Below are 25800 nucleotides of genomic sequence, written 5' to 3' on the forward strand. Positions count from 1 at the left end.
AAATGAAATTAAAAGTACTTTCAGCGTCGCCTCAGCGTGGCTGGGAAGTGATAACAGGGTGATGTTGGATATGAATTTTATGCTAAGAAAATGATAATCAAAGTTAGGACTAATTTCATATATAATTATTATCGACCAAAGCTCTTTTTTTCTATGCTAATTGCAAATGGGTTTCCACTAGTTAAGAATTTTGTACTTTTATAGATATCCAACTCCACTCTGGCTAAGCACGCTGAATCTGTTATATTGAATAATATACCTCGTTTTTTTACAGCACAGTAGAGGTAATATATAGTAGCAAAAAGTTCTATTCTCCATTAAAGATTTTTGACATACATCGAAAACTACACATACTTCATAAACCTGTATTTTTGCATGTGCAACGACATAGGTTTCCGATAGAAAACCAAGTAGCAAATTAAAGCATGGCTCTGAGGTTTTGGAAAACTTCCCAAATTTCGTCTTGTGAAATATGTGTCATGTTCAGAGAAACATTTTACAACTGTATTTTACCTATACTGCGATCCACAAGTTCGATGATAAGAACATGCATACAAATCAGGTATGGTGTTGTAGATCCCTAAGAAATACTGCTGAACTATTTAGGATGAATTAGTGGTTCAATTTTAACTTTAAACTATTAACAACCACACTCGGAGCAGTCGGATAACCCATTGAAAAGATTGCATAATAAGCAATAAAGTTGCAGCAGCAAAAATTGTTTGCACCCACAAGACTTTTTCAAACACAATAAAAATACCACACTCGGAGCAGTCGGATAACCCCTTGGTCAAGCTGCCTTCGACGAGGTTGGTGAAGTGGCGCTAATGGGCCAAGGAAGGGTCTTTTCTGCTCCGAGCAAAAATTGTTTGCACCCACAAGACTTTCTCAAACCGAATAAAAATACCACACTTGGAGCAGTCAGATAACCCCTTGGTTGAGCTGCCTTCGACGAAGTTGGTCGAGCGGCACTAATGGGCCAAGGAAGGGTCTTTTCTGCTCTGAGCAAAAATTGTTTGCACCCACTAGACTTTCTCAAATACAATAAAAATACCACACTCAGAGCAGTCGGATAACCCCTTGGTCGAGCTGCCTTCGACGAGGTTGGTCGAGTGGCGCTAATGGGCCAAGGAAGGGTCTTTTCTGCTCTGAGCAAAAATTGTTTGCACCCACAATACTTTCTCAAACAAAATAAAAATACCACACTCGGAGCAGTCGGATAACCCCTTGACCGAGCTGCAACTGACGAGGTTGGTCGAGTGGCGCTAATGGGCCAAGGAAGGGTCTTTTCTGCTCTGAGCAAAAATTGTTTGCACCCACAAGACTTTCTCAAACACAATAAAAATACCACACTCGGAGCAGTCAGATAACCCCTTGGTCGTGCTGCCTTCGACGAGGTTGGTCGAGTGGCGCTAATGGGCCAAGGAAGGGTCTTTTCTGCTCTGAGCAAAAACTGTTTGCACCTACAATACTTTCTCAAACAAAATAAAATACCACACTCGGAGCAGTCGGATAACCCCTTGGTCGAGCTGCATTCGACGAGGTTGGTCGAGTGGCGCTAATGGGCCAAGGAAGGGTCTTTTCTGCTCTGAGCAAAAATTGTTTGTACCCACAGGACTTGCTCAAACACAATATAATACCACACTCGGAGCAGTCGGATAACCCCTTGGTCGAGCTGCCTTGGACGAGGTTGGTCGAGTGGCGCTAATCGGCCAAGGAAGGGTCTTTTCTACTCTGAGCAAAAATTGTTTGCAACCACAAGACTTTCTCAAACACAATAAAAATACCACATTCAGAGCAGTTGGATAACCCCCTGGTCGAGCTGCCTTCGACGAGGTTGGTCGAGTGGCGCTAATGGGCCAAGGAAGGGTCTTTTCTGCTCTGAACAAAAATTGTTTGCACCCACAATACTTTCTAAAACAAAATAAAAATACCACACTCGGAGCAGTCGCACAACCCCTTGGTCAAGCTGCCTTTGACGAGGTTGGTCGAGTGGCGCTAATGGGCCAAGGAAGGGTCTTTTCTGCTCTGAGCAAAAATTGTTTGCACCCACAGGACTTTCTCAAACACAATAAAAATACCACACTCGGAGCAGTCGGATAACCCCTTGATCGAGCTGCCTTGGACGAGGTTGGTCGACTGGCGCTAATCGGCCAAGGAAGGGTCTTTTTTGCTCTGAGCAAAAATTGTTTGCACCCACAAGACCTTCTCAAACACAATAAAAATACCACATTCAGAGCAGTCGGATAACCCCTTGGTCGAGCTGCCTTCGACGAGGTTGGTCGAGTGACGCAAATGGGCCAAGGAAGGGTCTTTCCTGCTCTGAACAATAATTGTTTGCACCCACAAGACTTTCTCACACACAATAAAAATACCACACTCGGAGCAGGCAGTCGGATAACCCCTTGGTCGGCTGCCTTCGACGAAGTTTGTCAAGTGGTGCTAATGGGCCAAGGAAGGGTCTTTTCTGCTCTGAACAAAAATTGTTTGCACCCACAAGACTTTCTCCAACACAATAAAAATATTGACAAAGCCCACAGAATGGAATTCCCCCTCTTTATGTGCACCGTAAACATCTCAATTGCATTCGATTCAGTTGTGCAGACTCAGGTGTTCCTGAAATTACCCGAGTATGGTGTGATGCTCATGTCGTAGCACTCTTATCTTTTTGGTACTGAGGCAGTTTTGTGAAAGTATGACTGACAGGGGATCACTTGATGCGACCGATTAGACCCGGTCGAGGTCTTCGTCAAGGATCTGTATTAAGCTCCATCTTGTTTAAAACCTTGACGTCCGTAAAAACAAAAACGTTGCTAGAGGATTCAGCATCAATCTATGCGACCTCAGCCTGCTTTCTATACAAAAAAAAATATTAACCACCTGACAACTGTTTACAAAAATATCGGTCTAAGGGTCAACGCACTAAAGACGGAGTTTGTGGAATTTTGTCCCTCAGCAAGCAAACAGCAAAGCAGTGGCCCTAAGTATGTGACGGTTGAACAAATGAAAATTTTCCTAGGAAATATTATGAAATACCTGGGAACAACGTACAGTCATGATGTCAGAAGTTCTTGTTTACTAATAATCAAAAAAATTACTAAGAGTATTCGTTCAAGTTACGGGAAGCTTGTCTCTCTGAAATTTAGCTTAAACAGGAAGATTCTTGCAAAGCTTTACTCAGCGGTTGCTCTCCCTCACCTGCTTTATGTATCTCTGCTATGGGACTGGTTCACACAAACTGACCGACTAAAACTCTGATCTGTATACTGCAAATGCCTCAAGTTTTTGCTTCTATACCCACTCTACGAGAGAAATGCATTCGTTTTAAGATCTCAAAATAAAGCGGACAAAATTGTCATTGTGCCGCCTACTGAAACAAGTGCAGAAAAAAAAGGCACTGGAAAAATTGTTTGAGTTTTTGCCTCTATACGTGATCTACGATTGCGAACGACGAAGTTATTACTTAATTTTGTTCTTTGATGCTGAAAGTTCTTGTTTTTTCCTTTTCTTCTTTTGCATTACTCCACTTTTCTCTTTTTTGCATGAACGGGCAAAAATAAAATTATTATTATTATATAGGCTATATGACTGGCTATAATGTCTTCTATTTGACATTTTAATGGATCATCTATTTTAGCTATATCAGATTAAGTTTGTATTAGTAAATCTTCTTGGTTATGGTAAACAGATATAAAAAAAAATGAAACTTCTAACATCAATATTTTGTATATAGAAAAAACCAAAAAAGTAATATATATATATATATATATATATATATATATATATATATATACATATATTTATATATACATTATATATTATATATTATATATATATATATATATATATATATATATATATATATATATATATATATATATATATATATATATATATATATATATATATATATATATATATATATATATATATATATATATATATATATATATATATATATATTGATATTAGAGGTATATCAATATATACTTCTTAGAATTAGAATTTTGGTTAATATTAGCATGTCTTTATTTCAGGGAAGTATAGCATATGTCCCCCAGCAAGCTTGGATTCAGAATGTAATTTTGAGGCAAAATATATAGAGTATAAATATATATATATATATATATATATATATATATATATATATATATATATATATATATATATATATATATATATATATCCTACTTTTTGTTTGGCCCTGTTTGGACTTTGCTGCTGAATTGACAAAAAGTAGGACTTTTGATGATGTATCATCGTCCATAAAACTTGATCCATTATAACCTTTCTTTGATTATGCTTCTATAAAGTGAGACAGAATCACTTTTCTCAGCTGTCGACGACATCTAGCATATTTTACTTAATATTTTGTAGCGCCCATGTTTCACAGCTAGTTTTTACCACTATTATGCCTCGTATTCTAATCTTGGCTCTAAAACGTATCTTTCTATTTTACTCTATTTTTGCCTAATACAGAAAAATGGCTATTCTACTATTAACATCTTTGCTGCATCTACCATCTTTACTAATAAATACTACCCAGGAAATCGAAGCTTTCCACCCAATTGATCCTCTTGTTTCCTAATATCACCTCTTCATCCTTATCCGCTTCTAATCCAAAGGATATAGTCTTCTTAGCATTAATTTTCAAAACTTCTTGCTCCCTGAGCTTTCAAAATCTACACATTGATTCACCTCACCAATATTTATATAAAAGCACTCAAATCCCCTGCGTAATCTAAATCGAGTTTTATCTTCCCATTTAATAATTGAATTAAGTTTTTTTGAATTTTTCGATATTGTTTCTTTAATTATTGGATTTCTTTAATCTTCCTATTTAGTACCCTGTGTTTCCATAGCCTTTGCTGTGTGCCTTAGAACGAAGTCTGTCAGCATCAAGATACGAGTAGTTAATGAATGAGGACAGGACTTAACCCTATCCAAATCCTGATTCCACATTAGACCAACTGCTAACCTTGTCTTCTACTTTAACCACAGCAGTTATTCTCGTTCATTGCACTAATCACTTCAACGTTCTTGTCTGGTATATTATACAAGGATACGACATCTGGCGACACAGGACCACAGAATAGACAAGTTTTTGGGCTCTATAATTCCTTATAAAAGAACTTACTAATCGGTAATAAAACTTTGCATTTGTATAAATATCGTAGTAAGGTCATGGTCACTGATGACATATCGTTGTTTGATAAAATTGGCTAAATAGTTATACAAATTATACTTGGATTACAATTTTCAACTTTCGTTTTTTATCTTGGCACTTTTGTGCTGAGGCATATTATCACACGTAGTTTTTGGTTAAAATTAGCATGTCTTTATTTCAGGGAAGTATAGCTTATGTCCCCCAGCAAGCTTGGATTCAGAATGCAATTTTGAGGCAAAATATCATTTTTGGAGGAGTGGAGGAGGAGTCAAGGTACAATCAGGTCATCGATTCTTGCGCTCTACGCCCAGATTTTGACATACTTCCTGCTGGAGATAACACAGAAATTGGTGAAAAGGTAGGATCAATAAAACAGAAGAAAAATGAAATAATTACTACGCCGTGCTGCGCTCCACTAATTATAATTAGTTTAATTCAGTAATTATTTAACTTCTGAGTTGACAAATTAGTACAAAAGTGCTTAATGATAGCTGTAGCTAATATGTAGTATTGATAAGCATGACTGATTGTTGCCTGAGATTAAATAAAGAAAAATTACTTTGTTTTAAATGAAAAATTCCAGAACCTGAAATAAAGAGCATCTTCAAAACTCAAAACGAATAGGGACTATTCTAATTATATGAGGTAGGCTACTGCCCTCTAAACCCTCCACTGTTTTCACTAAAGTTTCAACATGTTATAGATACTAATTGAACTCTACACAAAGCATAAATCTAGTCTCAGTGCAAAGAGAGTGACGCACATGGGGGTGGGGACAGCCCCGTAAATAGGATAATCTGTTCGTCTTGTGTTTAAAAAATCGTCATTTACTTGCACTTGATTTTTATCTAGTGGGCTATCCAAAATGTGAGGAAATCTGTCACCCCTTTTGCCCTAAGCTCCTTGCGTTAAAATTTAACTTTTGTATTACAGCGCATCGAAAACGAACTCGCTATTGAGAAAGGTGTACTCATGTTTTTATTATTATTATTATTATTATTGGGGACACAAACTAGCTTTCTGGTCGTGATGTCTGTCTTTCAAGATAGGAGGCAGATCGTTCGGCAAATATTTCCCTTTGTAGACCCCCTCTCCCTCGCCTTAGCTTCCAGCTCCTCCAAGCTTGTACAGGAAAGCATCTGAATACTATAATTTATTTTTTGCTTGGCGTCAATATTACAGATTTAGTTCAAATTCCTTCCAAATCATTTATTCTAGGAGATAAATCTCCTCTCCACGCGAGTCTAAAAGCTTAAAGCTTTCATGACAATTTGTAAAGTTTGGGTCATCAAAATATATTTTTTTTTGAAGCTTCCTACGTTTTCCCACTAAAAACGAGAGCTCATATGGTACGAGGTCGGAAGAGCCAAGAATCAAGAGCTCATTTGGCACTTGTGAGAAGGTCAGAACCTAAAGCTAAACTTTATAGCACAAGATCCTTCTAAATATCAAATTTCATTAAGATCTGGTCACCCTTTCGTAAGTTACAAATACCTCAATTTTCAAAATTACCTCCCCCCTCCCAATTTCACCAAAGAGAGCAGATCCGGTCCAGTTATGTCAGTCACGTATCTTAGACAGGTTTCTATTCTTCCCATCCAGTTTCATCCTGATCTCACCACTTTAAGTATTTTCTAAGATTTCCGGTCCCCCCAACTGCCCCCCCCCCCAATTACGTTTGATCCGGTTGAGATTTAAAATAAGATATCAGAGTTACGAGGTCCTTCTAAATATGAAGTTTCATGAAGATCCGATCACTCCTTCGTAAGTTAAAAAAAACGTTATTTTTCTTATTTTTCAGAATTACCCCCCCCCCCCCCGCAATTGAGCGGATCCGTTCCAATTATGTAAATTACGTATGCAAGACTTTTGCTTATTTTTCCAACCAAGTTTCATTCCAATCCTTCCAATCTAAGCGTTTCCCATCATTTTAGGTCTCTCCACCCCAAACTTCCCCCAATGTCACCAGATCCGGTCAGGATTTAAAATAAGAGCTTTGAGCCACGATATCCTTCTAAAAATCAAATTTCATGGAGATCCAATCACCCGTTCGTAAGTTAAAAATACCTCATTTTTTCTAATTTTTCAGAATTAACCCCCCCCCCCCAACTACCCAAAAGAGAGCGGATCCGTTCCGTTTATGTCAATCATCTATCTAGGACTTGTTTTTATTTTTCCCACCATGTTTCATCCCGATCCCTCCACTCTAAGTGTTTTCCAAGTTTTAGGTTCCCCCTCCCAACTCCCCGCCCCCATCACCAGATCTGGTCGGGATTTAAACTAAGAGCTCTAAGACACGATATCCTTCTAAACATCAAATTTCATTGAGATCCGATCACCCGTTCGTAAGTTGAAAATACCTCATTTTTCTAATTTTTAAGACTTACTCCCCCCCCCCCAACCACCCCAAAGAGAACAAATAAGTTCCGATTATGTCAATCATGTATCTGGGACTTGCGCTTATTTTTCTCATCAAGTTTCATCCCGATCCCTCTACTCTAAGTGTTTTCCAAGATTTTAGGTTCCCCCCTCCAACTCCCCCCAATGTCATCAGACCCAGTCGGGATTTAAAATAAGAGCTCTGAGACACAATATCATTCCAAACATCAAATTTCATTAAGATCCAATCACCCGCTCATAAGTTAAAAATACTTCATTTTTTCTATTTTTCCGAATTAACCGGCCCCTACTCCCCCCCCCCAGATGGTCAAATCGGGAAAACGACTATTTCTAATTTAATCTGGTCCGGTCCCTGATACGCTTGCCAAATTTCATCGTCCTAGCTTACCTGGAAGTGCCTAAAGTAGCAAAACCGGGACTTTAGGTTTTCCCCCTCCGACTCCCCCCAATGTCATCAGATCCGGTCGGGACTTAAAACAAGAGCTCTAAGACACAATATCATTCCAAACATCAAATTTCATTAAGATCCAAATACCCGCTGATAAGTTAAAAATACTTCATTTTTTCTATTTTTTGCGAATTAACCGGGCCCCCACTCCCCTCCAGATGGTCAAATCGGGAAAACGACTATTTCTAATTTAATCTGGTCCGGTCCCTGATACGCTTGCCAAATTTCATCGTCCTAGCTTACCTGGAAGTGCCTAAAGTAGCAAAACCGGGACAGACCGACAGACCGACAGACAGACAGACCGACAGACAGACAGACCGACAGAATTGGCGACTGCTATATGTCACTTGGTTAATACCAAGTGCCATAAAAAACCTGACCTTCTGCAAAATTGTCGGTATTCAACTACGCAATGCCATCTGACGGTTAGCACCCCGTGTATACGGTCTGTGCAATAACTTTTAATTTTGTTTGAATAGTATATATGTTAGCATGCAGGTCTTGCAGACCACCCCAACGATTTGCACAAACTCTAAATGCCCTTCCAGCCAGGGTAGGAGAATATTGGTGCAGCACTGAATCAGAGGGATGATTGGCAGCTCCTTGATACCTTGGGTTCCACTGGAGGCAGGGGTAGAACTGAGGTCTAAGGATATATGTTTAGGGACGAAGCCAACACCATGTGGCGCTTTTGCCATAGAAGCTCGAAGGTTATTTTTGTGACAGATCTAAACTGATTGGTTCTCTAAGGATTTCTGCTTCCTAGTATTTTTGCCCAAGTCGGGTCAAAAATGTTGTTTTGTGGCACAAAATTGCAGAAATAGGCACTTTGATAAAGAGCGATCGATTAAAAAAAAGGAACAGAAATCTGAATTTCATTTTGAATGAATCTTCTCATGTTATTTTGTAGCCCCCGCCTCACAATAACAATACTACCTGGTATATTGAAAACTTAAGGAGGGCTTCAACACCAGTTCTGTTAAACTTTTTTAACAGAACAGACAAGGCTGTATCCAGGGGGCTGGTCATTGAGTTTGAACCCCCCCCCCCCCCAAAAAAAAAAAAAAAAAAAATGTTTTTTAGACTCGTGAAAATGTTTTTGTTGGCGATCGGATGAAGATTGTAGTAATGCATACATGTCCTGGCTCAATATGTTCATGAAAAAAAAGCGAAAAAAAAGAAAGAAAAACGGCAGAACCAGCCAAAGGAAAAAAAGAAGAAAGGGAGTTAAAATTCGCGGTTTTTAGTATTATCCCCGATATAGGGATCTTGGACAATGAGTATTTTGGTTCAATTTTCGTCTAAATTGTTCTCTTTTTTGTGGGTGTTCTTCACCATAGGGATCTTCATCATATTTCTAAATTATTGCTTATTTTCTTATGATGGGTAACTTCAACTTAGTTAATTTTGAATATTTGAAATTGCCAATGAAGTTCTATTAATGCTAATGATTAAAAAATTGCGTTTTTATAGTTTGGTTAGTCTTGGTATTGGTTACCCTTTATTCACAGAACTTTCCCATGAACTGCTTGATAATTATCTTTCAGATATACAGAGCTGCTAATCATTTCCTAAGCGAGATTTAAAGAAGCCAACAAGTTTCCTGCACTTGAATAGAAAAATGGGAACAACTTCGTCAAATTTGTATTTAATACTTAATTTGTGTATTGCTTTGGAATCCACAATCTTTGTGACTGAAGGGCCACCCTATCTGGTTAGAACAATGGATCTGACACTTTAAAATTTCTTCAATGGCAGTTTTTTTGAAAATTGAATGGCGGCTCTTAGAGCCAAAATTTCTTCAATGGCAGTTTTTTTGAAAATTGAATGGCGGCTCTTAGAGCCCTTAATCAAAACTGAATTACAATAAAACTTTATGAGATTTGTGGGTTCAAAATACTTTGCACAAGGAGCTCACTTACAGATGGTATGGCACTGCATGGCCGCTGTAATTCATACTATTTTCGTGTATAATTTCTTTCGGGATTTTGTTTGATACTAAATTCTGTGAAAAAAAAACTCACATTCAGAGGTGGCTTCAAAAAGAACCACAGAAATCTTGTAGCCATTTTAGAAACATGGGGATATAACTATGCTATTCCAGTCCAAAAATAACTGCGACACTTTTCACGAAAAACAAGTTTACAGCCATTCTGTTTAATAAATGGGTTAACTGTTCCTGTTCCTAACTTAAACCTTCTCAATGCCTCGGTCTTTCCGCTGTAGTTTGACTTTTTGTTCCTATTATTTAAGAATGACTCCTGAAACACAAGGGCTGTGAAAAAAAACTCACATTCAGAGGTGGCTTCAAAAAGAACCACAGAAATCTTGTAGCCATTTTAGAAACATGGGGATATAACTATGCTATTCCAGTCCAAAAATAACTGCGACACTTTTCACGGAAAACAAGTTTACAGCCCTTCTGTTTAATAAATGTGTTAACTGTTCCTGTTCCTAACTTAAACCTTCTCAATGCCTCGGTCTTTCCGCTGTAGTTTGACTTTTTGTTCCTATTATTTAAGAATGACTCCTGAAACACAAGGGCTGTGAAAAAAAAACTCACATTCAGAGGTGGCTTCAAAAAGAACCACAGAAATCTTGTAGCCATTTTAGAAACATGGGGATATAACTATGCTATTCCAGTCCAAAAATAACTGCGACACTTTTCACGAAAAACAAGTTTACAGCCATTCTGTTTAATAAATGGGTTAACTGTTCCTGTTCCTAACTTAAACCTTCTTAATGCCTTGGTCTTTCCGCTGTAGTTTGACTTTTTGTTCCTATTATTTAAGAATGACTCCTGAAACACAAGGGCCTTTATTTGGAATAATAGTCTTTTTTAAAAGTTTTACAAACTCTAGCCTAAAGAGCGAGGTATTCAAATGGGACAACCCCCTCATATACATGATAATTTTATGTTGGTTTTAAATTTTAATGTTGCTCCTTGCTTTCAGTTGAAAAAAAAAGTTTTTTAATATTTATTTTCTGATTGTTATTTAAGTAAAGCCGGAAAATCCTGCTCGTCACCATGGAAAAGTCCCTTCCCTGCAAAATTTCTCCATGGAAATATTCTCCCACGTATCCCCCTCCCGAAAAATATCTGTTTACTTCCCAATAGCTAATACTGTATGTTAACAATGGACAAACTGCACAGCTTTCAACCCTTCCTCCGATCGCTTTAGGGGGTCAAGTCATCTTCAAACACATAGTGTTTAGATCTTTCGTCTATGCTGAACAAAATAGATATCTCAAAATTTTGATTAGACGACGTTGGGAAAAAGGGGGTGTGGAAGGGGACTAGCTGCCCTCCAATATTTTTGGTCACTTAAAAAGGGTACTAGAACTTTTGATTTGCGGTCGAATGACTCTTTCTCGATCTTCTAGGATCACTGTTTTTTTACGATTACCCCTGGGAAAAACAACAATCAAACAAAAAAACAACGAAGACACATCCTTGATCTTTCTTCTGACAAAAAAGGCAAAATTCCACATTTTTGTATATAGAAGCTTTAAACCATTACAATAGGGTTGTCTGATACGCTAAAGCTGATGGTGTGATTTTCATTAAGATCACTTGATATTCTAGGGTGTCTCCTCCTTTTTCAACAACTGGCCAAATTTTCTCGAGCTCGTTAATTTTGATGAGTAACATTAAACTTGATAAATTTATAGATTTAATAAGCGTCAAAACTTGATTCTTTTGATTCATCCACTCAAAACTCAAGTTTCATAAAGTTTCGGTTACTTTTGAGCTGCATCGCTCCTTACTTACGGTACGTTACCACGAACTGTTTGAATTTTGACCCTACATTCACATCAATTTCTAAAAGTTTGCCAATTTTTTTTTACCCAAAATTGGCCTATTCGATGCCCCTTTAGAAAGCTCGAGTTTGCGGCTCAGTAGTTTGCGCACCTCTCAAGCTGGCTCCGACCCCCTCAAGCTGGTATTTGAAGTGACTCTGGAAAAAAGTTCAATAAATAGTGATAGTAAATAATACATAGTGTGCTAGCAGATCTATAGAATGCGCAATGCAAGAGAGTCGCTCTTTACTTTTTTAGAGAAAGTTCTTTTTTCTACAATGCTTTTAAGCAAATCCATGTTACCACTTAATATTTTCTTATTGGTTTTAAAACTGTATACTATTGTAGGAATGCAGTTTCAGTCAAAGACCTTTAAGGCTTGGAGCAATAAATAAAAAAATGGGGGAAGTGGGACAGGCGGAGTCGAACCGCGGACCTTCTGCACACTTAACATGCGCTTTGCCGCTGATCAAATCCCCTTAACAACTCCATAGCTAAATTGTGTGTATCATACAAAAACCAAGCTGTAGAAAAACGACTAGAGCACCAAAACATTTATTTTTCAAATAAAGTTGATATTTCAACTAGTGCTTTGTAATCATCTACACAGTGACTTTTTGGGCAAATAAAGAGCAAGTAAAGAAGTAGTGCATATCTACTTTTAAAAGAAGCATGTTATTAAAATCAAAATAGCAGCCTACATCGTAGATTAAGGGTTTTATTACGTAATTACGAGTCAGACAATTTTTTCTTGGGGGAGGGGGAAGCTTCAAATCTCCCCTCCCCCCGGGTATTGCCTTGTTGGTAGTATGAGGTCTTTGTATAGGATTTACCTTGCTATAGCTTATGACAGATTATTGATAAACTAAACCTGCGTTTTGTATTTAGGTAAATTGAGACTAATTTTCTGTCTTAATTATTATGCTCCTTATTAAGTATTTTTATTTCAGCGTATTAACCTAATTGGAGGCCAGAAGCAGCGCGTTAGTCTTGCCAGAGCTGTTTATAGCGATTCTGACATCTATTTGATGGATGATCCTCTATCAGCAGTGGATACTCATGTAGGACGACATATTTTTGATAACGTCATCGGTCCTAAAGGCATGCTTCACAAGAAGGTATTTGAATATTCCTTCGTTTTTGTTTCTTTTTTTTTACTATCATTAGTCAAACATTTATATTCTAGTTTGTATAAGTAATTGTTGTAGCATCTTAGTATTGAAAAAATAGTATTAGAAGAAAAAAAAAGATATGATAAAATTAGCCTAATGATAGAAAAAGAAATACATTCTTTATTGTCACTCACCACAACAGGTAAACTCTAGAATAAGAGCTTGTCCTTTATGTGGTATAGAGGGGAAGCAGCTACGAGCAAACGCAATGCTTGTATAATAACTGAGGGTAGATTAGGCTCTACTTAAGAAGTATAAATACTTAAGCCATTTTTAGTTCAACAGTAATGTAACACCTCATACAAGAAAATATTGCATCTAATAAAACAAAAATGAAAATTAACGAAAACAATAAAAGTGAAAATAAATGTCTGACCATATGTTATCATATAGGCTACATCCCGCCAGAGAAGTACCATTAGCATATAAACTAGGACGATTTTTACTTTTGCCCTATGTGTGGTGGTTTGGATGAGAGTGTTGGTCACATGATTTGTGAGTGTGAAAAATTATAGATTTTTTTGTAATTTCTGTATTGTTTTTGTTTTGGCAGTGTATATTAATTAGAATTACAATTTTCATTTTGTCTTACAATGAGCTTAGAGTAGTTAGAGCAATAAAAGTTGTTATTATTTTCATAAAAGAAAACCCAAAAAATAATGGAATATCACACAAAAACGTACCCAAAATACCTCAACCACCTTTGTCAGTTTTAGTTGCTAATTATCCCTATAGTACTATCGACTTGTTTGGTCAATTTCTACCCATAGGGGACAAAAAAAGAAGAAAAAACAACATGAAGAAGAAGAACAAAAAAGAGATATATCACCATGTGCAATGGTGATTTTCCTCTGCTGAAGTTCGGGGACCTTAATTCTCCTAAATGGGTTTTTGACTATGGTTATTCGAATGATGCACAAATTTAATCCAGTGACCAGAAACCATTTTTGTGGAGTTTCAGGCTTTTTTCAAAATTCCTGTAAGTCTGCTTTGCAGAAGATTGATCAAAATAATAGTTACCATTTGAATCTACTTCAATCGGAGGTTCTTTCTCATTTGACAGTTTTTTTTTTCTTTCAAGACGTATTTTTATATTTTCAGTTTCTAGTTTGTTTATTACTAGGTTGGATCTAACGCTGCAACCATGATTTGGAAATAGTAACAGTTGATAGTATTAGAGATTGAGACATTAATAATAACCTGAAGTACCTCTTTTAATCTTTAGGCTATACTGGTTATACTGGTGATCCAATAGTCGTAAGCGCTGTGCGTTAAGTTATACGGGTTATACTGGTCACCACAATATATATTTATTTATAATCCACTTACATAAAAATATAAATAGTGGAGTAAACACAAACGAAAATCAACAATAATATTTCACAAAAAAAAACAACAATAAATCACCAAAAATAATTAAACAACATTAACATTAAATAAATAATTTTAATGAAAAAAACGAATTAAGCCATGATGAGGCGACGGTCGCCAATACGCTGTTTCCAAAATCTTTTTGTGTAAGCCAATAAGCTTTTCAGTAATATTCGGGAGGTGAAACTTATTTATTAACTTTCTATTCCTATACCAAAGAGGAAGATAAAGAAAATATTTACAAAAACGGACAACAATTTTGGAGTAACCAACCTGGATCTTCGTTTTAGCATTCCGGACTGTAATACCCCACTACCGCATCGAATCTACACGAGGGATAAAAAAAAGCTTAGAGCTAGGGGTCTTAGGAAGGGATGGAGAATTCTAAGGAAGATACTCACATTTACCAACTTGCATTCACAATGCCGTAGTGAGAACGGCACTGCAAAGACCGACTCCCAGGGATATCAGAAACTTTTTGTCCTGCCCTATTAGGAATGCTTGCGAATAAACGAATAGTATATAATCGCAAAAGGTATAAAATTTAATTTAAGGTATATGCAATGGAAGAAGAGTAGAACTGAAAAACTAATTATTAAGCGTATGTTTGTGTTCTCTTTTTTTTTTAATTCGGAGTAGTCATCACTTTGTTGTTTTCCGTTCCAAAAATTGAGAATTAATTTGGTAGTTTATTTGATACCCTCGGAATAATGAAATTGACCAACTATTCACAGAGTTGGCTGAAACTCACATGGAAGTTCAGAAGAGCTACTTTACAGTTACTCTGAGTTAAAACGGTAAAATAATGTTTAGCTAACTTGATAGTAAAAAAAAAAAAAAAAAATTACTAGTTCTGTGTATCTTTCAGACTCGAATTTCGGTAACTCATGGAATAACATTCTTGCCGCAAACGGATAAAATCATTGTACTTAAAGATGGTGTCATTTCTGAAGCTGGTTCTTATAAAGAGTTGCTTGATAAAGAAGGAGATTTTGCTGAATTTTTGCTGGAGCATCTCAATGAAGAAGAAGAAGGAGAGGATATCGTTACTGGTAAGAGAATTGCATTGATCACCAAGGAGGAGGACATGCTGATATAATATACTAAAAGTATCAGGATGGCAAACTTAGCATTTCTGAACAATATCTAATAGAACTTGGCGGATCCTTAGGAGTTTTTGCTGTATTACATGTTATTTGCACGCAGTAAATGGGGATTTACAATTTGGATATATAATCCCAATCTGCCAAAAAAGGGTATAATTTTGGTTATATTAGGTGGTCAAAACTGCGTGACGTTTATAGTCAGTTTCTTTTTAAGAATAATCAAAAATGTAGATGTTTAATTATTAGTAAATTAAATTTAGTTCTTTCAAGTGAAGCCACAGTACTAGACTTAATCCAAGAATTATCTTCGCTGATACCGGCTGTTGTAAGTGTTTGAAACAGGTTCCATGTTTCTGAGAAAGCGATCTGTTTGAATTGTCTTTTCAAAATGTGTGTAATAGTGCAGGATATTATGTCGTCCAGAGAATAACCTCCGTTTGGAAATAAAAATTAAACGACGCGTACGCTGTTGTGTGGATGATGGCGCTCCTCCCTCTACTTTTTGCGCTATGCATAAACGGAGGCTATTCCTTGGACAATCCTCGGCACCCACTGTGTATGTAGTATTCTTGGAACTTACTACAATATTCGAGTCTCACTAGTCAATGACATTCTTCGATAATTCGCAGAATTAGAGAATGGCATGAAACAGTGTTTAGTTGTCATTATATAGCGAGTATTGTTGAAAGTAGTAGGAAAGAGTGAGCAAAACCTATTCAAATTGGTTCTGAGTTCTATGGCTGTGTGAAATCTGTAATAAAGGATTATATTTTTCTATGATGTTTCTTTTTGTTAATTAATATCGAGTGTTCTTGTTAAAGACTATCGTCTCTCAAAAGCTAATCACCTTAAACCCTAAACCTTTCTTTATTATTCATTAATCGGAATAATATATTTTGGATATTAGTTTCAAAGCTACCTTTTTGACTAGTGTAAAAACCTTTATTTGGAACTCACCTAATCTCACCAAAACTAAGGAAACATTTTTAAAACACATAGTCTTCGTTAAAAGTATAGTCAACTCTTGAATTTGTGGTTTGTTTATGTTTGAATTTATCTTTATGTTTATATTTCTATCTTTTGGTGTTGAACCGGCGCTTCAACATAATATCAAAACGCATATCCTTTTAGAATCCATCTTGTAGGCTAAATTCTTTTGGTGGACTTTCGGAGAGTCCACCATGACCATGAAGTTTTCTTGGTTTTACATTAGTTGTAATACTCTCTACCAGTTTATTCCCGTCTATTTCTTTCTTTTTTTATTATTTTTACTTTACCTCAAATTTCACCTGTATAATCAGTGCTTTTAGCATGTTTAATAGTTTATTTTTCTAGTTTTCTTTTATCCGCCGTTGTCATTATTACCGGTTTAATCAACCTTGATGTTTTTGACTTTTTACGAGGCTGGAAGGGGGAAGGTTGTTTTAGTAGCACCGAATTCAGTAACCACGTCTCTAGACTATAAAATAATGATACAAATCTTCCATAGAGCTCGCGAAAATCAGGGAAGAGTTGGAATCTAGTCTTGGTCGGGAAGAAGTTAAGCGACAGATATCCCGTCAACGATCTCATGTGTCTGAAAGCAGAAGTCATTTGTCCGATACCAGTGTCACGTCGTCTCCCCAGAATTCTACCAAAGAAGGCAGCAAGGAAGTGGAAAAGCGGAGAGGATCCCTTGAAAAATCCAAGTCTCCAACGAAAGAGGTCCAAGCTAACGGTACTGTCAAACCCAAGGAAGGAGAGAAGCTTATTGAAGCCGAAAAGGCTGAAACAGGAAAGGTAAGATGGTGGGAGTGATTTCCATCTTGAACGAAATATGTTTTGTTGCTTAACAATTTGTTAAAGAAGTCCACCAATCTCCTAAGTAATACTTGCTGATAGATACAGGGGTTATTGAACTTCATTATTTTTTGTCAGTGTTTACACTGTCATCATTAAAATCTGGGGATTTGAACGAACGAACTCATTCGCTTCTGTGTAAATTAAACCATGAAGTATCAGTGTATCTAAGAGAATAGCTTAACGACAGTAAAAAGACGAAAATATTGAGATATAGATAAGTTTAAATAATAATTGCTTGCAGATTCGCTTGTATTTTTGGTTATTGTTTGGAGTTAAGGACGGGATTTTGAGAATTTTTTAGCATTTGTTGGTAGCAAGTATTGGCTGCTAGCTATTGAACAAATAGTTCTTCGTAGGCTTACGTCACTGTCAGTCTTGTCCATGTTGATTTTAGCCTTAGTCTATGCAGAGTTTGATTTGTTAACTTTGCACACGAATTTATGAACGAATAAGGGGATCATTAATGTGTGAGGAGGGGAAGGAAGAAGGGATATCCCTAAAATAATCTGCCGATTCATTGAAGTGTAGGTTCAACTGAGGTTGGACTAGTTTAAAGCCTAGTCATGTATCTGCGACTTCTCATGTACCTGGTAAACTGATTTATTTTAGGATCATGCCGTTTAAGGCTACTACAAAATTAGGGAAATTTGTTCAGAGGGACGAATAGAGCAGTGATGGCCATTCACGAAAAAATAGGGAGAGGTTTTTTAATCTAGGGGGAGGCAAATTCGTCGTTTTTTTCATTTTTTCAATGAAAATACAAGAAAAAAGACTTTTTTCTTGAGAATACCCCCGAAAAGGTAATTTTCAAATTCTAGAGAATAAGGGCACAAATCTAGGGGTAAGAAAGGAGATTCCGGTTGTCAATTTCTTTTTGATTAGGTACATTTTCTGAATTTTAGGATCTTTTTTGAAAGTCTTCAAAAACGACCTGGTTATAGGGAAATTTTTCTCATCATGTGGTTTGATCTAAAAAGTTTTTTTTTCTTTTTTTTTATATGTATCGTGTTCACTGTTTACTAATTTAGATCTCCCGCTGTAACCATTATTACCATTAATTGAACCCAGTATAAATTCAATATCAATTTGTTTTTGGGTATGTATTAGTTTCCATTCACTTACATTTTGTCTGTTTTTGTGAACTACCTAGATTAGCTACTGTTATTACACCAATAGTTTATTTATTTATCCAAATCATTTCCTCTTAAAGGTCAAGATGGAAGTGTACCTCCACTATCTTCGTTCAGTTGGTTTTGCTTTATCATTTTGTACCATACTTTTGTATGCAATCTATCAGCTATTTTCTGTCGGAACAAATATTTGGCTGTCAGCTTGGTCTAATGCATATGTCAATGAAAATGATACTGCAACCGAACCTGTGCCAATACCATCCTCAGAAAGAGATATGTTTCTAGGAGTCTATGGGGCTTTGGGGTTCAGACAAGGTAATCTGTTGTTTATCAGACAATCTCAGGTCTAGAATATGCTTCTTTTCCTTTCTAGGGAAAATCTAAACCTTTCCATCTTTTTGTTCTTCCATAAATGTTCAGTTAGTTAAGGACGTTGATCTCGAAACACATAATTCAAAAGAAATAGAGAAATAAAAATATAGGTAGGAAAATATGAATTAAATCTAAATTTAAACTTTAGCATTAAAGTGGGTCAAGTGTTTTTTTATTCGATTTTTCTAACAAAAGATGGAAAGTTAAGATAGTAGATACAATGAAGATGTACGAAGTAGAATATTCAAGGCTTCATGCTAAGGTGGAGGGATTTTTTTACAGTTGAAAATTTCAAGAACAATAGGGAGATAAGTTGCGAAATGAGATTAAAATATTGGAAGCAACGATAGTGATAGTGGCTCTAAAGCGTGGGTGTTTCAAAAACCTGAGAAAGATTTGTTAAAGCTTTTCCACGGGCAGTGTTTAAGGATGGTATTAGATAACGATCAAATAATAAGTTGTGCTGAAAATGGGGTTGTGCTCACTTTCTAATAAGTCGTGCTAACTTTCTAAGACAACGATTAAAGAAAACAGTTGGCCAAATTTTACACATTTTGTCAAAGACCGGCCTTTTTGTCCATTCACGTTAGGCCAAACAAAAAGTAGTTCCTCCTTGAATGCGGTGAAAAGAGGTCGAAGAAAACAATTTCAGGGGAATTGGAACTACATGAAAGGGGTGGATGTAATGTAGTGTAGAATAAGTAAGGGGAACAGTAATGTTTTCAATGGATCAGAGTGGTAGAGGAGAGTGCATAGCTGTTTTGGCCTCAGCTGGTTTTTTTCTGCAATCGTTTCTTAGCAATAATAGTAATTTCTTGCTTGGAAATTTTTCCATGCAGTTGTGCATTCCTGCACTGGTGAAAACATTACAGTAGTGTTCTTGAAATTAGTCACAATTTTCATGAAAATGGTTTTTGGTGGTTTTAGTTGGATTGTCCAATGAAAGCTGAGGGCATAGATTTAGTTCTAGTCGTAATTTCAAAAGCCTGTATCTGAAAAGCTTATTGGCCCAGATTTGATCAATTTTTGCTTTGATCAACTGCCTCTGATCTGTATGACCATCTAAGACGTTTGACAATAGAATCATTTGAGTTTGAATGTCATCTGATACATTGCATGTATTAAGCAAGCATTAAAAAAAGAGAAATAATATATCAAAATATCAGGGGCGGGCTAATTCAAAGTTTTTTGGGGTGCCCTTTATGAGAAAAATGTTTTTGAGTCTAAAACTGAGCGTTGAAATAGTATATAATGAACTGTAAGGTTTGGTGCTCGAATTGTACCAACTATTTTCCGACTGACTTATTCTTTTCCCTTCTTTCGTTAGAGATATTTGTGGTTTTACCTGTGCTAATAGTTATGATAGCTGACCAATTTTTGAGTGACTCAACATCCTGAGTTGTATAGAACTTAACCAAAAACGGTCATTGTTGTAAAAGAGTTATTTGGAGCTCAGTATTCTACTGCTGAAAATCGTAGGCTACTTTTGAGTTTCAAAGTGTTACGACCAGGAGCGTGAGGGCAGGACTGACCCGAATTGTGTACATTTCAATCAAATAATTTGATTGACTGACTGATTGAAATGAAAATATTCTAAAAAAAGACGATTAAGAGCCAAACAATTAAAAGATGAGTTAGTAAACAAATGGGAAATGAAAACCTGTGTGAGTAAATTGGATTGTTAACGTTAAATTAAGATTGTTCCCTCCGCAATCCCTCGCTCTTTACGCTAAAGCTTTTAATTGTTTTAAAAAGCAGAATTGTGGCAAAGAGTCAAACTTTAGCGTAAAGAGCGAGGAATTGCGGAGGGAACAATTTATTTCATATACGGAGTAATTTCTGTTCGTTTTAAGTTTTAATGTCGCTCCTTACTTTCAGTTAAAAAAACTAGTTTTTTTTTATCTAATTTCTGAACGTTTTTGAATTAATGCATGTTTGATTTTGACTCTCCACACGTAAACTATTCAAATGAAATTTGCATATTAATTCCTTTTTTGGCTAAATGGCTTTCTCTTAGTTTTGATCATACGATTTTGAGAAATATGGGTTGGGGAAGGAGGCCTAGTTGCCATGCAATTTTTCCGTTACATAAAAAGGCAACTATTAATTTTAATTTTAACGAATTTTTTTATTAGCAAAAAATATACGTAACTTTAGAATTAACCTACGTAACAAACTTTTATATTATTTAATTATTATTATGTATATGAGGGGGTTTGTATCCTCGTTAATACCTCGTTCTTTACACTAAATCGTAAGTTTTGTCCCAATTCTTTAAGAATGACCCCTGAATCAGAAAGGCCGTAGAATAAATAGTTGAAATTACTAAAAATTTTAGCCTAAAGAGCGAGGTATTTATCTCCTCCTAAATACCTCGCTCTTTATGCTAAAGAATTTTTAGAACCCCTCATATGCGTAATAATCTCTGTTCGTTTTAAGTTTCAATGCTGCTTCTTCCTTTCATTTGAAAAAACGTTTTCATGTTTCATTTTCATTGTTTTTTTATAGTAATGCTAGAGAATCCTGTGCCCTTTTCATTGAATTGTTCTTCCCCCATGAGAGATTCCTCCAAGGAAAGATCCTCCAACATAGCCCCCTCTCTTCAGCCCCACTCCCAAACAAAATAAAATCCCCCTGAAAACGTCTGTACACTTCCCAATAACCATTACTATATGTAAACACTGGTCAAAGTTTGTAACTTGCAGCCCCTCCCCCAGGGATTGTTGGGGAGTAAATCATCCCCAAAGACATAGTTATTATGGTTTTCAACCATGTTGAACAAAATGGCTATGTCAAAATTTTGATTCGTTGAATTTGGGAAAACATGAGCGTGGGAGGGGGCCTAGATACCCTCCGATTTGTTTGGTCACTTAAAAAGGGCACTAGAACTTTTCATTTCCGTTAGAATCAGCCCTCTTGCGACATTCTAGGACCACTTGGTCGATACGATGACCCCTGGGGAAAAGAAAAAAAAAAAATAAACAAATAAACACGCACCCGTGATTTGTCTTCTGGCAAAAAATACAAAATTCCACATTTTTGTAGATAGGAGCTTGAAACTTCTACAGTAGGGTTCTCTGATACGTTGAATCTGATGGTGTCATTTTCGCTAAGATCCTACGACTTTTAGGGGGTGTTTCTCCCTATTTTCCTAAATAGGGCAAATTTTCTCAGGCTCGTAACTTTTGATGGGTAAGACTAAAGTTGATGAAACTTAAAAGTTGATGTTTATATATTTAAAATCAGCATTAAAATGCAATTCTTTTGATGTAGCTATTGATATCAAAATTCAATTTTTTAGAGTTTTGGTTACTATTGAGCCGGGTCGCTCCTTACTACAGTTCGTTACCACGAACTGTTTGATAGACAGGGTTTCTGATTTTCTCAGAGTTCTCAAGTAATCGAGGAGGTAGATCAGCAAATAAAATGGGCATAATTTTTTTGAATCAAAATTTTATTCACAAAAAAGATAATGGTTCAAATTTAATATGCCTTTGGTTTAAAAAGCTTACAGGCCTGGCTTTGTCAATGTCAGGTGGTCAAAGAGCTGTGCGAACTGTAATAATATCAGCTTAGTGTTTCAATTTTAATTTTGAAAAAAAAATTACTTATTTGAAAAAAAACTGAACACAAACCATGTCCTCTTCAAATACCTTGGCTTGATAGGGAGAAGGGAGGAGCAGATAAGTTCACACAAACAGAAAATCCTCCATTCATCTCAGAGGGGACTTTTCGAAAAACCCTAAGACAAAAGCATATACCCTGCTATAACTCTCAAAATATTTGACAATCAGCTCCTTTCTTCAATCCACTAAACAATATGCACAAAAATCATAATTTGACTACTATTCTACCAAATTTTCAAACTAATCGAATGAATCCTCAAAATCATACATAGAAAAAAATTCATTTTTCCTCATTTTTGTTAAATTCATTTACATCGCAGCTTATCTAAGTTTTACCCTTTTAATTAACATTAATTAATTTTAATTGATTTTTCGTTGATTTAAAGAACTCTAATTCGGTTAATTTTTAAATTCCATAGTTTTTTTGTGAAGTTTTTTTATTAATTTTTTTTTATTCCATCTACAGTCGTATTCACAACCGTTCTTAATTATATATTTCCTGTTGACTAAAATATTCTATTTTGAGACATCTCAAATCAGAAACCTTAGTGATAGGTATTAGAATTGTTTCTGTAATATCTACTTAATTTTAGCCGTATCTATTGCTGCTGCAAGTTTAACCAATGCATTGGCAAATCTTTTTGCATCGAGGCTTCTTCATAATATTATGTTAAGACATGTTTTACGTTCACCAATGTCCTATTTCGATACTACTCCACTGGGTCGAATTGTGAACCGATTTGCTAAAGACGTTGATGTTGTTGATAATGTTTTACCTAGCGTTGTACGCTCTTGGCTTCAAACATTACTCTCGGTATGAAATTTCTCTCAATGCGGGAGTAATAGTGTTCAAAACATGTGTTCGTTGTGTTTGCGTCAAAAATTGGGTATGTATTTATGTCTCTTATGTCCGTCCGAGGATAGGTAGTGTTCCCATATTAAAGAAAATGAAGTCTTACCATGGAGGCTATTAATTTATAGGGCTCTACGGTGAATAATATTGTGTAACAAGTTCCGATATGCATTGTCATAATCTCATTTTACTATAAAAGTAATCACCACCACTATTTACTTTTTTTTCTAATCTTATGGATATATTTTTCTTACCGTTAAAAAAAAAAATTTCTAGTTTTATCACTCAAATACCAAAAAACCAAAAGTTACGATATTACTCGTTAAACGACCTTATTTATAGTCTTCTTCTGGGGGGTGGTGGTGGGTAAGTCCTGGTTTTGTCTAAAGCTTATTGTATTCTGTATGGTTGTCCTTCATATTTGATCGGTGATAAAAGGTTTTTTTATTTTAAGATTCAATACCGTTGACAATTTGATAAAACTTGTTTCTCTTCTCTTTTCGTTAAAACACGAAAATCTTTTTTTTCAATAAATCACGTTATTTCTTAGATAAGTCACCGTATTTTCTTCAATAAATCACCTTTTTTTGATCATCTTTGATTAAATTAACACCATTTTATGTGAAAGAAGAGTTCATGTTCTAAAGAGAGTGAACTTGCCTCTTAATTTTACGAATCTTTCTCTGAATCAAATTTTTTCTTCCCACAAAAGAAAACAGAATTGCTATTTAAACATTAGTCAGCCATGTATCGCCGAGCCCAAAACAAAAGGGAGTCTTAAACATACAAAATTTTAAAGGAGAAAAAAAAAGAGTTTTAAGGTTTTCATGGAAATTTTTTTTCATTCCGAGATTTGAATAACAAAACTAATGTTAAAGTTACAATGCATAAGTGAATATTGCCGCTTCATTTTGGTTTATATTATGCAAAATTAAGGTTATAAGCCTTTACGGTAGCAGTACTGAAAACTTTTTGTAAATCCTGACCAGTCTCCGTTGCCTCCTATGATAGAAATGCTCCACTAAGTAGACGAAGTTCCACTCGAGGATTTTTCTTTCACTTTGAACTTACTTTTTAGAATTATACCAGATACGCCCTTTTGTTTTAGGGACGACGGTGTGACTACGTGTATTTTGGTACGGTTGAAAATTCTGCTTATCCTCCCTCTTTAAATTTAGTGTGCAGTGTGTTCAGTGTAAAATTCAGATTTTTTTTTTTTGTGCGTGGAAGTATCTCTTTTTGTGTCGAATAGATTGTATTTGTGGGGAATTTGTACTAATGTATTCAGACGAAATTTACAGCCAAGACACACAGAACTCTTGTTGTACAGTGCTCTGTCGGATAAGACATGCCGTTATTGGCTACGATTCTTCAACAATATAATAATTTCTAACTTAAGGATGAAGAGCGTTCTGGTGCATCAAAAAAGTCTGAGGGGAAGAAATTGGAGGAATTGTTTCATTAAAACCTATCTCAAACGCTACCTGAACTTGGGAATCATTTTTTTTTTTTTTTGTATTTTTTTTTCTGGTTTCCGTCCTCTTGGCCCAAGGAGTTAGGGATATAAGTTTTGACCTGACCGGAAAAAAAGTCCCTAATTCTATTTTTGAAGCGTACTGTCGTAGGGATAAAATTTTGTTGCCCCAGTTTTAGAGGATCCGTGTCCCCAAACAATTTTTTTGTATATAAGGGCTCTCTTGGCCAAGTAACTTACAGGTGTAAGTTTTAAGCCGCTTGGAGATGATGATGATGATTTTACTAAGTGATTAAACCTTTACGAGTATTTCACTGCTAATAGTCTTCGAACTAACACTACAGGGAAAAAAAAGAAGAAGAAAGTGAAAGAAAAAACTACAATGAATGGAACTAATAAATGCTACAATCCAAGGCAACAATACGGTATAAAAATCAAATATTAACGTCAAAGCAGTCTTCTAGTTGAAGCTGCTTGGAGAACGTAAGTTTGTTAGGCCTTTTTTTGGAGGCCTTTTTATCTTTTATCTATTTTATCGTATGTATTGGGATCTTATTGCCCCAAAGAATTAAGAAAATGTGTTTTGGACTAATCAGAAATTTGTTTTTTGCCTTTTTTTGGGGTGGTGCCCTAAATTAATTTTATTCAACGTTTGATTTCCCTTCGACAGTTAAAACTTTCAAACCGTTCAGAAAACCGATATTTTTGCCTTTTGTCAGGTCAAAATCACTTGTCTATTTTTATATCTTTATCTTTTTTCCCACATTCTTTTTCCAACTTTCTCTCCATATTTTTGGGTCCTTTTAGCTTAAAGACAAGTATGTAACTTTTAGTCGATCAAGAAAAGTGTTTTGACCTTGTTTCAAGCTCCTTTTCGGGGAGCCCATGCCACCAAATGATTTTTTATTTATTTTTGTCTTCTTTGTTTTTCACTCATCAAAAATAACTATGAAAAAATGTCCGTTAAGACCTAAAATTTAATTTGAAGTTGTTGGCTGGTTCACTCAATTGTTTTTTCATTATTAATATCGATTACTT

General features: G+C 35.8%; 1 pseudogene; it reads left to right on the forward strand.

The window, feature by feature from the left end:
- The first annotated feature begins 472 nt into the window (after positions 1–472).
- LOC136040327 (multidrug resistance-associated protein 1-like) overlaps positions 473–25800 on the forward strand; it is a 52861-nt pseudogene continuing 27533 nt past the window's right edge.

The sequence above is a fragment of the Artemia franciscana genome, chromosome 20 (assembly GCF_032884065.1).
Source record: "Artemia franciscana chromosome 20, ASM3288406v1, whole genome shotgun sequence".
Classification (NCBI taxonomy): Eukaryota; Metazoa; Arthropoda; class Branchiopoda; order Anostraca; family Artemiidae; genus Artemia; species Artemia franciscana.